The sequence below is a fragment of the Littorina saxatilis genome, unplaced genomic scaffold, assembly GCF_037325665.1.
Source record: "Littorina saxatilis isolate snail1 unplaced genomic scaffold, US_GU_Lsax_2.0 scaffold_490, whole genome shotgun sequence".
Taxonomy (NCBI): domain Eukaryota; kingdom Metazoa; phylum Mollusca; class Gastropoda; order Littorinimorpha; family Littorinidae; genus Littorina; species Littorina saxatilis.
In genome coordinates, this window is record NW_027126243.1 from 65,757 (window position 1) to 80,849 (window position 15,093).

Consider the following 15,093-nt stretch of genomic DNA (forward strand, 5'->3'; position numbering starts at 1 on the left):
AGGAGGGGTTTCCATGGAGTAGAATATCTGTGTGTATGAGGTTGTTGGTTAGTTTGTTGATTGTGTTGTTTCTTGCAGCTAAGTGTAAACGGCATTCTAGTAAGAAGTGTGTTGCAGTTTCTGTTACATCACCACAGTCGCATACGCTGTTTTCCGCAAGGTGTCGCTCAACTAAGTCTTTCTTTAGATCACTAATATTAAGTCTCATTTTTGTGTGGATTATTTGTGTTTGTCGACTGCCACTGTAGAAGTAAACGGGAATTTGTGTGTCGTCTTTTGTTAAGTAATGTTTAAATTCCCCGAGGGAGTCGGTTAACTGTATTTGTTCAGGTAGTTGGTTCCAGAGTAATGTTGTCGAAGGAAAAAAGGATGTTTTGTACGTTTCTGTTCGATGTGGGGGTATACTTCGTTCTAAGGGGCGGCGTCTGTGGTAGGGATTGTTGGCTGCTACGAGAGGTGGGAGTGCTGCTTGTAGGTATGGGGGGGTCTTGTCGTGAATAATTTTATGGAACATTGTTAGTTTATGACGGTTACGCCTTTCAGATAATGATTGGAGTCCAGATTCTCCGTAAAGCTTCAAGTGACTGGTTCCGCGGACAGCTCCGATGATTGTTCGTATTGCATCTAGGTTTAACTTTTCGAGGGTTTTGCTACAGTTGTCCCATATTATGTCGCAATAATCAAAGTGTGGTAGAATGAAGGATTTAAACATAATTTCCAATGATTTTCGACTCAGTCTATATTTGTATGTACGCAAGCAAGCTACAAGAGTTCTGCACTTTGCAACAAGAGATTTTATATGTTCATCCCATTTACAGTTGTTTTGTATTATTATTCCTAAGTGTTTGTGATTTTGAGAACTTTCAAGGGTGGTATTGCCAAAGTTTAGATCTGCGATATCAGGGGTTCTTTGTGTACAAAAGTTCACCAATTCAGTTTTTGCATGGTTAAATGCTACCTTCCATGTTTCTGCCCAATTTACAATTTTTTCAAGATCTGAGTTTAAAATTTCGGCACGGATGTTGTGATTGGCTAAAGACAAGTACATGATTGGATTTATTTCGAATTATTTGGAATCATTTAGAAACATTTGAATTAATAGGATTTATTTAGAATTATTTGCAAATATTTGGAATTAATTGGATTTATTTGTAATTAATTGGGATCATTTGGAATCATTTGGAATTATTAGTATTTGTTTGGAATTATTTGGGATTATTTGGATTTATTTGGAATTATTTGGAATTAATTGGATTTATTTGAAACAAATTGGATTTAAAGGGTAATAATAGTAATTATTTTGATTTATTTGGAATTATTTGGAACTATTTGGAATTAATTGGATTTATTTGGAAATATTTTAAATCATTTGGAAACATTTGGAATTAATAGGATTTATTTAGAATTATTTGCAAATATTTGCAATTAATTGGATTTGGTTGTAATTAATTGGGATCATGTGAAATCATTTGGAATTATTAGTATTTATTTGGAATTATTTGGGATTAATTGGATTTATTTAGAATTATTTGGAATTAATTGGATTTATTTGAAACAAATTTTATTCATTGGGTAATAATAGTAATTATTTGGAATTCTTTTGAATTATTTGAATTATTTTGAATAAATTGGATTTATTTGGAATTATTTGAAATCATTTGGAAACATTTGGAATTATTAGGATTTATTTAGAATTATTTGCAAATATTTTGAATTAATTGGATTTATTTGTAATTAATTGGGATCATTTGAAATCATTTGGAATTATTAGTATTTATTTGGAATTATTTGGGATTAATTGTATTTATATGAAACAAATTGGATTTATTGGGTAATAATTGTAATTATTTATAATTATTTGGAATTATTTGGAATTAATTGGATTTATTTGGAATTATTTTAAATCATTTGGAAACATTTGGAATTAATAGGATTTATTTAGAATTATTTGAAAATATTTGACATTAGTTCGATTTATTTTTAATTAATTGGGATTATGTGAAAGCATTTCGAATTAATAGTATTTAATTGGAATTATTTGGGACTAATTGGATTAATTAGAATTATTTGGAATTAATTGGATTTATTTGAAACAAATTTGATTTATTGGGTAATAATAGTAATTATTTTGAATTATTTTGAATCTCCCCACCCACCCCATCCCGCCCCACCTCACCCCCTACCTAGTGCCTAAAATAACGTGTATATATATTTTCTGCGCTTTGTGTCAGCACTGTTTGTGTGTGTGTAAATAGTATTGTTGACACGTTTTTATACAGTAGCCTTTTGTGGTTCTTGTGCCTAGGCTGTGTATTGGATTGTCATTGTATGCCTGCATCATTAGTTGTCAGTAATTATTACATGTGCTGATTGTTCTCTTTGCCTGCGCGCGTATAGTATGTTGGTTATGATTGGTCATAGTATGTTTGTTTATGTTTGGTCGTTATCTTTGTCTGTGCGTGTATTGTATGTTTGGTCGTTTTCTTTGCCTGTGCATGTATAGTTTGTTGGTTATGTTTGGTCGGTTTCTTTGCCTGTGCGTGTATAGTATGCTTGGTCGATGTATGTATTGTAAAGCGCTAAGAGTAGACATTTTTCTAGAATAGCGCTATAAAAGTTTGCATTATTATTATTATTATTATTATGAATTAATTGGAATTAATTGGATTTATTTGGAATTATTTTAAATCATTTGGAAACATTTGGAATTAATAGGATTTATTTAGAATTATTTGCAAATATTTTGAATTAATTGGATTTATTTGTAATTAATTGGGATCATTTGAAATCATTTGGAATTATTAGTATTTATTTGGAATTATTTGGGATTAATTGGATTTATTTGAAACAAATTTGATTTTTTGGGTAATAATAGTAATTATTTTGAATTCTTTTGAATTATTTGGAATTAATTGGAATTAATTGGTGTCACGATCTAGTGACATAGACCAAGAAAGTGTCACTCGGTGGGGTGCCTTCTCTTGGTCAATTGCGACAGAAAGCGCCTGTGGTAATTTTTGTCAAGGGGGAGTCGGTTTTTTGCTGACAGCGCGCACGGGAATTTCGTTAATTCAGTGTTCCGCGTGCGTGCTTCTGCTTGCGAGGCAGAAACTGTCGATAGCTGAACTTGATATGTGACAAGGGCAGTCACGTGTTATTGGCTAGGTTGTCTGTCAGAGACACTATAACTGGACACTTTACACTCAGCGGCAAGGGAAGAAGGATCGATGCAGCGTTTTCTAGAGTATGATGGTCTTCACCGCATAAAATATTCGGCACTCTAGAGGAACTTCAACGAGATATCACCTTCTCACCGCTACATGTTCGCTGAGGACGAGTCGTCAATTTTCCTTCGCCGTGCGATGATGGACTTCACCGCTTAAAGTATTCGGCAAGGGGGTTTTGGATGTTGTGTCACTGTTGACGAACAGAGGCCATTCCAGGGAGGAAGCGGGTTTTGCTTCCATGAGAGTGCTACATTCATAGGCTTTTTGAGGTAATAAATCATTGTTTAACGCTGTTGACGAGTCTGTGTTTGTGGAATGAAATACTCTCTGTTGTTCTTTCCAGGTTAGCGCATAATTTGCTCTCTGTGACGCTAAAATACTAATCTGTATATGGTTTTTGCAGATAGGGAGAGAAGGACGAAAAATGGCTGTTTTGTTGTTGTAAAAAGTTCGTTTGTGCAGGCCCACGTGTTCGATGAGTGTTAGGAAACGCTGTCGTTGCTGAACTTTGATTCAGTTTTGTGTGTTGCATGTAGTTGACTTATTTGTACTTTGTGGGAAAGTACCGATATTATATTTTGTAAATATAATATTTATGCTTGGACGAGAATGCAGGTGAACTTTCTAGTCCTGTCAAAACAAGTTGTTTACCACGCTGAGTTCGTAGCGTTCGTTCGGATTAAGTGCGTCGGCGCTTTTGATCTACGTCACAAAGAATGTCGCTAGTTTAGTCCATGCGCGGCTCGTATAATGTAGTTGTATCATGTTTGGTCTGGAATATTCTCGAGATTGAGTATTTACTATATATGCCAGCGCGATTTGAATGTTAAAAAAGCTTCTATTTGAGTTCTGCTACGATGTGCAGTTGTATGTATTGAATGCTGAATAAATCCTCGAACTCAATTTGACGAGTTGTTTTCTGCTGCTGCGAAGACGGGCGACGTAGAATAAAAGAACACAACTATACGACGTTTGAGAACTTGTGGCAATCTCAAGTGTCGTGTAACAATTGGGGGCCAAGCCGGGATCTACGTTTAACGCCAAGGGTTTTCCAGCAACAAAGACAGTCAAGACAGTCACAGGAGGTAGCCATCAATCGGGTGTATCCTGAGGGATCAGTATTGAGACTACGGAACCGTGGATTCGGTGTGACTGGTGAAGAGTTTGGTAATCGCCGCAGCTCGGTACGGTGAGCGACGCCGGAGTGTATCGGGATTACAGAGGTTAGCTGCCGTTTGGACGAGACGGACTTCGTCGCGGAGCTAGTGCATTAATACTACGAAATACGATTGAGGTACGTCGTGTACGTATCGTGAGCAGAGTGCGCCGTCACGTTAGACGAGGAGGGTGGCAGCCTGCGTCTACGAAGGTGAACAGCGACGAGAGAAGCATCGGAGGTGCAGTAGAGACTGTGTTCTTTTAGAAGACTACATTCGTCTCGTGGCTGTGAAATAATACAGACGAACGCACCGGAAAAGACCAGAATGGCTGAGTTCTGGGCAAAAGGAGTTGAACTGGGACTGAAAGGCAAGCAGCTGACGGAGTTCGTCGAGTCCCAGACACGACTGCAAGCGCAGCGTGAAGAAAGACAAGTGCAGCGGGAAGAAAGACAAGTGCAGCGTGAGCGTGAAGAAAGACAAGCGCAGCGTGAGCGAGAAGAAAAAGAAAGACAAGCGCAGCGTGAGCGTGAAGAAAGACAAGCGCAGCGTGAAGAAAGAGAAGCACAGCGTGAAGAAAGGCAAATGGAGCTGAAACGCGTAGAGCTCCAGATAGAAATGGAGACGAAGCGCTTAGAGCTTCAGACAGAAATGGTGCGTGTTCAAAATGAGCAAGCGGCACCACGCCAAAGAGATAACCAGCAGCAAATGCTACACAGGGCACCGAAACTTCCAGCATTCGCTGACGGGAAGGACCAGATCGACTGCTACCTTGCAAGATTCGAGAGGTTCGCCGAGAGTGCTAGATGGCAGCGCGACGACTGGGCGATTCAACTCAGCGCACATTTGACTGGGGCAGCACTTGAGGTCTACACTAGACTTTCAAATGATGACGCCAGAGACTATGATGTACTGAAGGAAGCTCTGTTGCGTTGCTACAACTTCACTGAAAGGGGCTACCGTCAACGCTTCCGCGAATGCCAGCCATTGTCTGGAGAGACACCGAGCCAGTTTGTGGAGCGCCTGTCGTCATACCTGCAGAAGTGGGTGGAGTTATCAGGTGAAGAGCAGTCATACGAGAGTCTGCGGGACTTGATCGTGAAGGAGCAGTTCCTTAATGCCTGCCCGAAGGACCTGGCGACCCGCTTGGAAGAGCAAAAACTGCGGGGTTTGAAGGACATTACTGATGCTGCTGAGCGTTATCTCATTGCTCATGGAAGGACCCTGGGGACGTCAAAGTCATCGAAACCTTTCCAGAAGAGCGGGAACCAGGGAAACCAACCTGCCAAGGGACAAACTGAGTCCGCACCATCATCCAATGAAGGGCAGAACATAACGTGTTTCCTTTGCAATGCCAAGGGCCACCGAGTCGCCAACTGTCCCCAAAAGAAAAATAACGGACATGTCAATGACAAAGCGCAAGAACATCGACGGAGATATTACGACAACAAGAGGCAAACGAGTGGCTCGAACCAACAAGTATGTGCGAGCAGCGTCATACTACCAAGGGCTGCCGAGCAAGTGGATACACCATCGGACGTGGAAGAATGTATATCTGATGGCCAGCTTCTACTCGCCAATGGCAGGTCAATCTCTGTCGTCGCCAGCGCAGCTGTGTCAGTGTCGAACATGCCCGTGTCGAAGGGATTTGTTGAGAAGCAGGAAGTGACTGTTCTCAGAGATTCGGGCTGCAATGGAGTCATTGTCAAAGAGGATCTGGTGCCAACAGAGAAGTTCACTGGTGACTTCAAGTGGACGCTCATGGCTGACAGCAAATGCGTGAAGGCACCAGTGGTAAAAATCCAGATCGATACTCCATACTTCACCGGAGAAGTTGAGGCCGTCTGCCTGAAGAAGCCCTTGTACGATCTACTAATTGGGAACATTGGGGGTGCGAGACGTCCTGATGACCCTGATTTCGAATGGAGAATGGGCTCAGCTCAGCCTGCTGCTGAGGAGGAAGACCCACTGCCATTCGCGAATGAAGATATCAGCGAACTGTTACGAGATGACAGAGCAACTGTGCATCGCCGCGACCAGCCGCAGGTTGTAAGCGCTGTGACGACCAGAGCCCAGGCGAAGAAGGACAAAACAACTACGCCACTCAGGGTCACCAACAGTTCTGCAACTGCTGTCGTGGACAGGGATCGGCTGATTCAGCTACAGGAAGCTGATTCGACCTTAACAAAGTACAGGAGTCGTCCTGTCAAGGAGATGACTAAGGGCGAAGGCACTGTGCAATTTGAAGTGAAGGCCAAGATCCTGTACAGAGTGTTCCAGCACGCGAGAGTCAACGGTGGGAAGCCATTACGTCAAGTTCTGGTGCCTCAACCGCTTAGGCGCCAGGTGATGGAGGTGGCCCACGACTCTATTATGGGAGGTCACCTGGGGGTCAAGAAGACATCGGACAGAATCCAGGCTGCGTTTTACTGGCCAGGATTGCATGCAGATGTGACTCGATTCTGCCGATCGTGCGATATTTGCCAGAAAACCATACCTCGAGGAAGGGTCCCGAAAGTGCCGTTGCAGAAGATGCCTTTGATCGACCGACCTTTCAAGAGGGTGGCCATTGACCTCATCGGCGAGATCAAACCGCCAAGTGAAGAGGGTCATCGTTGGGTACTGACCCTGGTAGACTATGCAACCAGGTACTCAGAAGCCGTGCCTCTGAAGAAAATTGACACCGAGACTGTTGCCGAGGCACTTGTGGACATTTTCAGCAGAATTGGGGTTCCTGAAGAGATCCTCACAGACCTGGGGACACAGTTTGTCTCTGAATGCATGGAAGAGGTCAACAGGCTGCTGAGCATTCGTCACTTGACTACGACACCCTATCACCCGATGTGCAATGGGCTGGTCGAAAAATTCAATGCGACGCTGAAGTCCACGCTGAAGAAACTATGCAGTGAGCAGCCAAGGCAGTGGCATCGCTACATCAATGCCTTGCTATTTGCATACAGGGAGGTGCCACAAGAGTCCACTGGATTCTCCCCGTTCGAGCTGATGTACGGGCGGACCGTGAGAGGCCCGATGCAAATACTAAAGGAATTGTGGACGAAAGATGTGGACACACCTGAAGTGAAGAACAGTTACCAGTACGTGTTCGAGTTGCGAGAGAAACTGGAGGAGACTCTCGAGATTGCGAGAGAAAACTTGAGAAAGTCTCAGGATAGCGGAAAGCACTACTACGACCGCAAATCCGAAAACAGGAAGTTTACACCAGGTAACAAAGTGCTGATACTGCTTCCCACTGATCACAACAAACTACTGATGCAGTGGAAAGGCCCATACGAGGTTGAGGCCGTGGTAGGGATCAACGACTACAAGGTGAATGTCGGCAAGAAGTCCAAGATCTACCACGCTAACCTCCTGAAACTGTATGTGGAGAGACCTCCGGAAGCAGTACAGGTCGCAGCAAGTGTGGAAGAACCAGCCGAACTAGACGAGTTCGACGGTGAGGAACTACTGGAGTTGGGAGACCTACACCAGAAAGAGGGAGTGGATGACGTCAAGCTAGGACCTGACCTGACAGAAGACCAGCAGAAGGAGCTGCATGATTTTATGGGCGACTTCACCCATAGGTTCTGTGATGTTCCAGGCTCTACGTCCTTGGTCGAACATGAAGTCCACCTCACATCTGACGTTCCTGTTCGGTCAAAACCATACCCTATCCCGTTTCAGGCTCGGGAATCCTTGAAGAAGGACATCGACAACATGTTGAAGATGGGGGTCATCCGTGAGTCATCATCCCCTTACTCATCTCCCGTTGTTGTGGTCAAGAAGAAAGACGGCACAAACAGGGTATGCATTGACTTCAGGAAAGTCAATAAGATCACCGTGTTTGACCCTGAACCAATGCCGACGGCAACTGATCTATTCCGACAGTTAACCGGCAGTAAGATCTTCTCAAAGATCGATCTCAGCAAGGGATATTGGCAGATTCCTGTGCGCGAAGACGACATACCAAAGACCGCCTTTGCAACTCCAGACGGAACATATGAGTGCCTGCGGATGCCTTTTGGCATGGTGAACAGTGGTGCTACGCCTTCCTGATACTGCCAAAGAGTTCATCTTGCGTACAGACGCATCGGACGAAGGGATCGGCGCCATGCTGATGCAAGAGCATGGAGGTAAACCGTTTCCGGTCAGCTATGCCAGCAAGAAGCTGTCAGGAGCCGAGAAGAACTACTCGACCATGGAGAAAGAGTGTTTAGCCATTGTGTGGGGAATCAAGAAATTTGAACTCTACCTCCAAGGGGTGAAATTCGTGCTTCAGACTGATCACAAACCCCTCACCTACCTGAACTCTGCGAAGTTTGTGAATAATCGTATCATGAGGTGGGTGATGTACTTGCAGAACTTTGATATGCGAGTGGAATCGATTAAGGGTTCAGACAATGTTGGAGCAGATTTTCTCAGCCGAGTATGTGAGTAAAACTGTGTTCATTCTCCAACAGACTAATGTACATACCTGGATTTCAATCTGTTATGTATACATAATATGTGTACAGGTAGCGTTTCAATGATTGAAAGAAATTAGGTAAATTTCTTCTGGTGTTGGGGGTAATGTTAGGAAACGCTACCGTTGCTGAGCTTTGGTTCAGTTTTGTGTGTTGCATGTAGTTGACTTATTTGTACTTTGTGGGAAAGTACCGATATTATATTTTGTAAACATAATATTTATGCTTGGACGAGAATGCAGGTGAACGTTCTAGTCCTGTCAAAACAAGTTGTTTACCACGATGTTTTTGGTGTGAGTTCGTTGCGTACGCTCGGATTAAGTGCGTCGGCGCTTTTGATCTACGTCACAAAGAATGTCGCTAGTTTAGTCCATGCGCGGCTCGTATAATGTAGTTGTATCGTGTTCGGTTTGGAATATTCTCGAGATTGAGTATTTACTATATATGCCAGCGCGATTTGAAGGTTAAAAAAGCTTCTATTTGAGTTCTGCTACGATGTGCAGTTGTATGTATTGAATGCTGAATAAATCCTCGAACTCAATTTGACGAGTTGTTTTCTGCTGCTGCGAAGACGGGCGACGTAGAATAAAAGAACACAACTATACGACGTTTGAGAACTTGTGGCAATCTCAAGTGTCGTGTAACAATGAGATATGTAAAGATGACATGTTTAAAGGTGGAGGTTGAGGGGTAGCTGACATGTTTAGTGCACCGATGCTTTCTGTTGCAGCCTTGCCATCTTCTGTTGGCTGCCTTTTGCGGGACACTGCTAGCTGCAGTCGTTGTAACCGGGACCGGACATAACCAGCGAACCGGCTAACCAGCTAACCAGCGAACCGGCTAACCAGCTAACCAGCGACTGGGTGCGGCGCCTGATGTCTCCACAGTTCCCTGCTTCGTCACCACGCTAACCAGCACTTCATTCGACGGAGCAGTTGTGGAGGCTAAAAAGACTAATTACAGGCCGTCCACCCAGTGGCCAAAGAAAGCTAAGTGCACCATGTCTTATGCACCCCGTTGACCACCGTTGTCATTTTTGCTATCTGTGATTATATTCGAGTAGTGACAACGTGGGGTGTGTGACACCTGCATTAATTAGCACTTTTGAGCAGAACAGTCATATTTTCCTAACTTTACACGGGATCAGCGTGTTACTATAATTTTCTATATTCTAACTGGCATTTTGTCAGTGACCATTGGTTTTTACGTTTTGTGAACGTAAAAGAACATATTTGAGTGAAGTCTCGAGGGAGGTGGCGAGTTTTTACATAAACAGGCGTCTGAAACTTATACTTTTGTTGTCTCTATTTAATTGTATGACTGCGAGAGTGGATCGTGGTGTGGTTAGTTAGTTAGTAGTAACTAACCGTTTCATAATCACCTTAAGTGATATAGTGAATTTGGAATTAATTTAAATCATTTGGAAACATTTGGAATTAATAGGATTTATTTAGAATTATTTGCAAATATTTGGAATTATTTGGATTTATTTGTAATTAATTGGGATCATTTGAAATCATTTAAATATTTGGGATTAATTGGATTTATTTAAACAAATTGGATTTATTGGGTAATAATTGTAATTATTTGGAATTATTTAGAATTAATTGGATTTATTTGGAATTATTTGGAATTAAATGGATTTATTTGGAATTATTTTAAATCATTTGGAATTATTAGTATTTATTTGGAATTATTTGGGATTAATTGGATTTATTTGAAACAAATTTGATTTATTGGGTAACAATTGTAATTATTTGGAATTATTTGGAATTATTTGGAATTAATTGGATTTATTTGGAATTATTTTAAATCATTTGGAAACATTTGAAATTAATAGGATTTATTTAGAATTATTTGCAAATGTGTTGAATTAATTGGATTTATTTGTAGATAATTAGGATCATGTGAAATCATTTGGAATTATTAGTATTTATTTGGAATTATTTAAGATTAATTGGATTTATTTGAAACAAATTGGATTTATTGGGTAATAAAAGTAATTATTTTGAATTATTTTGAATTATTTGAAATTATTTGGAATTAATTGGATTTATTTGGAATTATTTTAAATCATTCGGAAACATTTGGAATTAATAGGATTTATCTAGAATTATTTGCAAATATTTGGAATTATTTAGATTTATTTGGAATTAATTGGGAGCATGTGAAATCATTTGGAATTATTGGTATTTATTTGGAAATATTTGGGATTAATTGGATTTATTTGAACCAAATTGGATTTATTGGGTAATAAAAGTAATTATTTTGAATTATTTTGAATTATTTGAAATTATTTGGAATTAATTGGATTTATTTGGAATTATTTTAAATCATTTGGAAACATTTGTATTTAGAATTATTTGCAAATATTTGGAATTAATTGGATATATTTGGGATTATTTGAAATCATTTGGAATTATTAGTATTTATTTGGAATTATTATTGGTATTTATTTGGAATTATTTGGGATTAATTGGATTGATTTAGAATTATTTGGAATTAATTGGATTTATTTGAAACAAATTTGATTTATTGGGTAATAATAGTAATTATTTTGAATTCTTTTGAACTATTTGGAATTATTTTGAATTAATTGGATTTATTTGGAATTATTTTAAATCATTTGGAAACATTTGGAATTAATAGGATTTATTTAGAATTATTTGCAAATATTTTGAATTAATTGGATTTATTTGTAATTAATTGGGATCATTTGAAATCATTTGGAAATATTGGTATTTATTTGGAATTATTTGGGATTAATTGGATTTATTTAGAATTATTTGGAATTAATTGGATTTATTTGAAACAAATTTGATTTATTGGGTAATAATAGTAATTATTTTGAATTCTTTTGAATTATTTGGAAATATTTGGAATTAATTGGATTTATTTGGAATTATTTTAAATCATTTGGAAACATTTGGAATTAATAGGATTTATTTAGAATTATTTGCAAATATTTTGAATTAATTGGATTTATTTGTAATTAATTGGGATCATTTGAAATCATTTGGAATTATTAGTATTTATTTGGAATTATTTGGGATTAATTGGATTTATTTGAAACAAATTTGATTTATTGGGTAATAATAGTAATTATTTTGAATTCTTTTGAATTATTTGGAAATATTTGGAATTAATTGGATTTATTTGTATTATTAGTATTTATTTGGAATTATTTAGGAGTAATTGGATTTATTTGAAACAAATTGGATTTATTGGGTATTAAAAGTAATTATTTTGAATTATTTTAAATTATTTTTAATTAATTGGAATTAATTGGATTTATTTGGAATTAATTTAAATCATTTGGAAACATTTGGAATTAATAGGATTTATTTAGAATTATTTGCAAATATTTGGAATTATTTGGATTTATTTGTAATTAATTGGGATCATTTGAAATCATTTAGAATTATTAGTATTTATTTGGAATTATTATTGGTATTTATTTGGAATTATTTGGGATTAATAGGATTGATTTAGAATTATTTGGAATTAATTGGATTTATTAAAAACAAATTTGATTTATTGGGTAATAATAGTAATTATTTTGAATTCTTTTGAATTATTTGGACTTATTTTGAATTTTTTGGATTTATTTGGAATTATTTTAAATCATTTGGAAACATTTGGAATTAAAAGGATTTATTTAGAATTATTTGCAAATATTTTGAATTAAAAGGATTTATTTGTAATTAATTGGGATCATTTGAAATCATTTGGAATTATTAGTATTTATTTGGAATTATTTGGGATTAAATGGATTTATTTAGAATTATTTGGAATTAATTGGATTTATTTGAAACAAATTTGATTTATTGGGTAATAATAGTAATTTTTTTGAATTCTTTTGAATTATTTGGAAATATTTGGAATTAATTGGATTTATTTGGAATTATTTTAAATCATTTGGAAACATTTGGAATTAATAGGATTTATTTAGAATTATTTGCAAATATTTTGAATTAATTGGATTTATTTGTAATTAATTGGGAGCATGTGAAATCATTTGGAATTATTGGTATTTATTTGGAATTATTTGGGATTAATTGGATTGATTTAGAATTATTTGGAATTAGTTGGATTTATTTGAAACAAATTTGATTTATTGGGTTGTGACGTCTGCTTCTCGTTCTAGGGCTGATCAGTGTTTAACAGAGACAAGTGCAAAGAAGTAATAAGAAATTTAATAATTCTGTACTTTCAAAAACATGCACATGATCATTCTTGCAGACATCAATCCCTTTCTCTTAGAATCTTCAAATGAAAGTTTTATAGATTATGATTTCGCTGATGTGATTTCACACACACGTAACAACATTGTCTTTCTTCTTCTTGTTGCGTAGACGTTTGATATCGAAGCGCGGAACGTACTTCTTCTTCTCGTTGCAAATGTATTTCGGTTTACACAAATGAAGATATGAAGGTGTGTTAATGTTCACAAAATATAAAGTAGACTACTCATCATGATAAACTCGATCTGGGTGACACTTGGGGACGTTGGTGGTTCCTTCCGTGGTTACCGCTGACGTTGCCCTTCCCACAGTGTTCACACGACATCATTTACACAAGCATTGTACACCCCTGTACACTTGCACCTTCTGCAACACACACGTGCAATATCTGTTATTATCAAGTATGATTTCCATCGATATCATTCAATTTGTTTCTCTAAAACAACACAGAAACAAGAGTTCACAGACTGACACAAACACATGGAAAAATGAACAATACCTGTGTTTTCCTGTGAATCAATAATGTTAAAATGTATTAGCGTGTTTTACCTGCGGTTAGTGGACCTTTGGAGATCGCAAAAATGTGGAAATCCGTCCACGGAAGGTGAAACATATGCTGGTGCAATCTACGTGGCTTCGTTGATTGCTGCCATCTTGGAGTCAATGAAACGGTCAGAGCATTGCATCCTAGCAACCTCAACTGAATATATGTACAGTTCATATTCACGAATTAATACCAATGCACGCTGTTTTCTTTTGCTCTCTTCGTTTAAATTTCTTTCCATGAAGATAAACAAATTCTTTTCTTGTACGCTGCACTAGTTTTGGACTAATGGCGCGAGCGTTGACGTCATATGTATACAGTGTCGTCATGACGTAGTCTCGGTCATTTAACCTCGTTTTGTGTACGCAACTAGTGAAGTCTCGATTAATATGAGAGAGGGAGTCGATACACGAATTCCATTCGTCACATGGGTAATAATAGCAATTATTTTGAATTCTTTTGAATTATTTGGATTTATTTTGAATTAATTGGATTTATTTGGAATTATTTTAAATCAGTTAGGGTTAGGGTTAGGGTTAGGGTTAGGGTTAGGGTTAGGGTTAGGGTTAGGGTTAGGGTTAGGGTTAGGGTTAGGGTTAGGGTTAGGGTTAGGGTTAGGGTTAGGGTTAGGGTTAGGGTTAGGGTTAGGGTTAGGGTTAGGGTTAGGGTTAGGGTTTAGGGTTAGGGTTAGGTTTAGGGTTAGGGTTATGAAGTGGAATCCAACAGTGAAAAAAAAAAAAAAAAAATGTATTCAGTTATTTATTTATTTATTTATTTTACACAATAATAAGACATTATTAGACTCAAATAAAACAATCAAACGTTCATAATGAACAATAGTAAAGAAGAATGTACAGAAAAAAAGAAAAAAAGAAAAAAAAGTTAGGAGTTGCCGCCGGGACTCGAACCCGGATCACCTTGGCCATAGTCGCAAAACGATTCCTCTAGACCACCGATCTTCATAACACTGACGGTGAAAATAAGCTTCTTTAAGGCGCGCGCTGTGCCGAGTGAGCGATAATGCACGTAACACACGAGAATTGCGGTAACAGTTAGTCCCGCGGTGGCATGTCACCTACTGGCGGCGCGCGTTGGTTCTGTGCTACAGTGGTACCTGCTGCAGAAAAGTCTGTCTTGGAACAGTGTCAATCAGAGGCTTATAACTCCCTCAATTTTCGCTCTTTTCTAAAACGGATTTCAACACTGGATAGAGCATAAAAAACTCTTTAGAAAAATGTAAAAACAGTTGAAAATCATGCAAAAGGTGACATGAGACTCTTTCCGTGTTGGAGAAGGGTCCTCCCGTGTAGCTCAAAGACATTTCAAACTTGTCCACATCAGTTGAAGGCCGCCGAGGTCAGCACGATTTTTGCATGGGATCAGTTTGTTTTAGAGCTGGCTGAGTTTTGCTTGCGCGCGAGTACCCCAGTAGTAGTACACGGGATGGAATGAAAAGAGATT

The 15,093-nt window shown here is 38.3% G+C and overlaps 1 long non-coding RNA gene across 1 annotated transcript; it reads right to left on the reverse strand.

Moving 5' to 3' along the window:
* Window positions 1-13,022: 13,022 nt before the first annotated feature.
* Window positions 13,023-14,056, reverse strand: LOC138954698 (uncharacterized). The gene is made up of 2 exons (XR_011451941.1): window positions 13,638-14,056; window positions 13,023-13,454 (listed from the first exon to the last, which is right to left on the reverse strand). It is a non-coding gene; the product is annotated as an uncharacterized lncRNA (long non-coding RNA).
* Window positions 14,057-15,093: the final 1,037 nt, after the last annotated feature.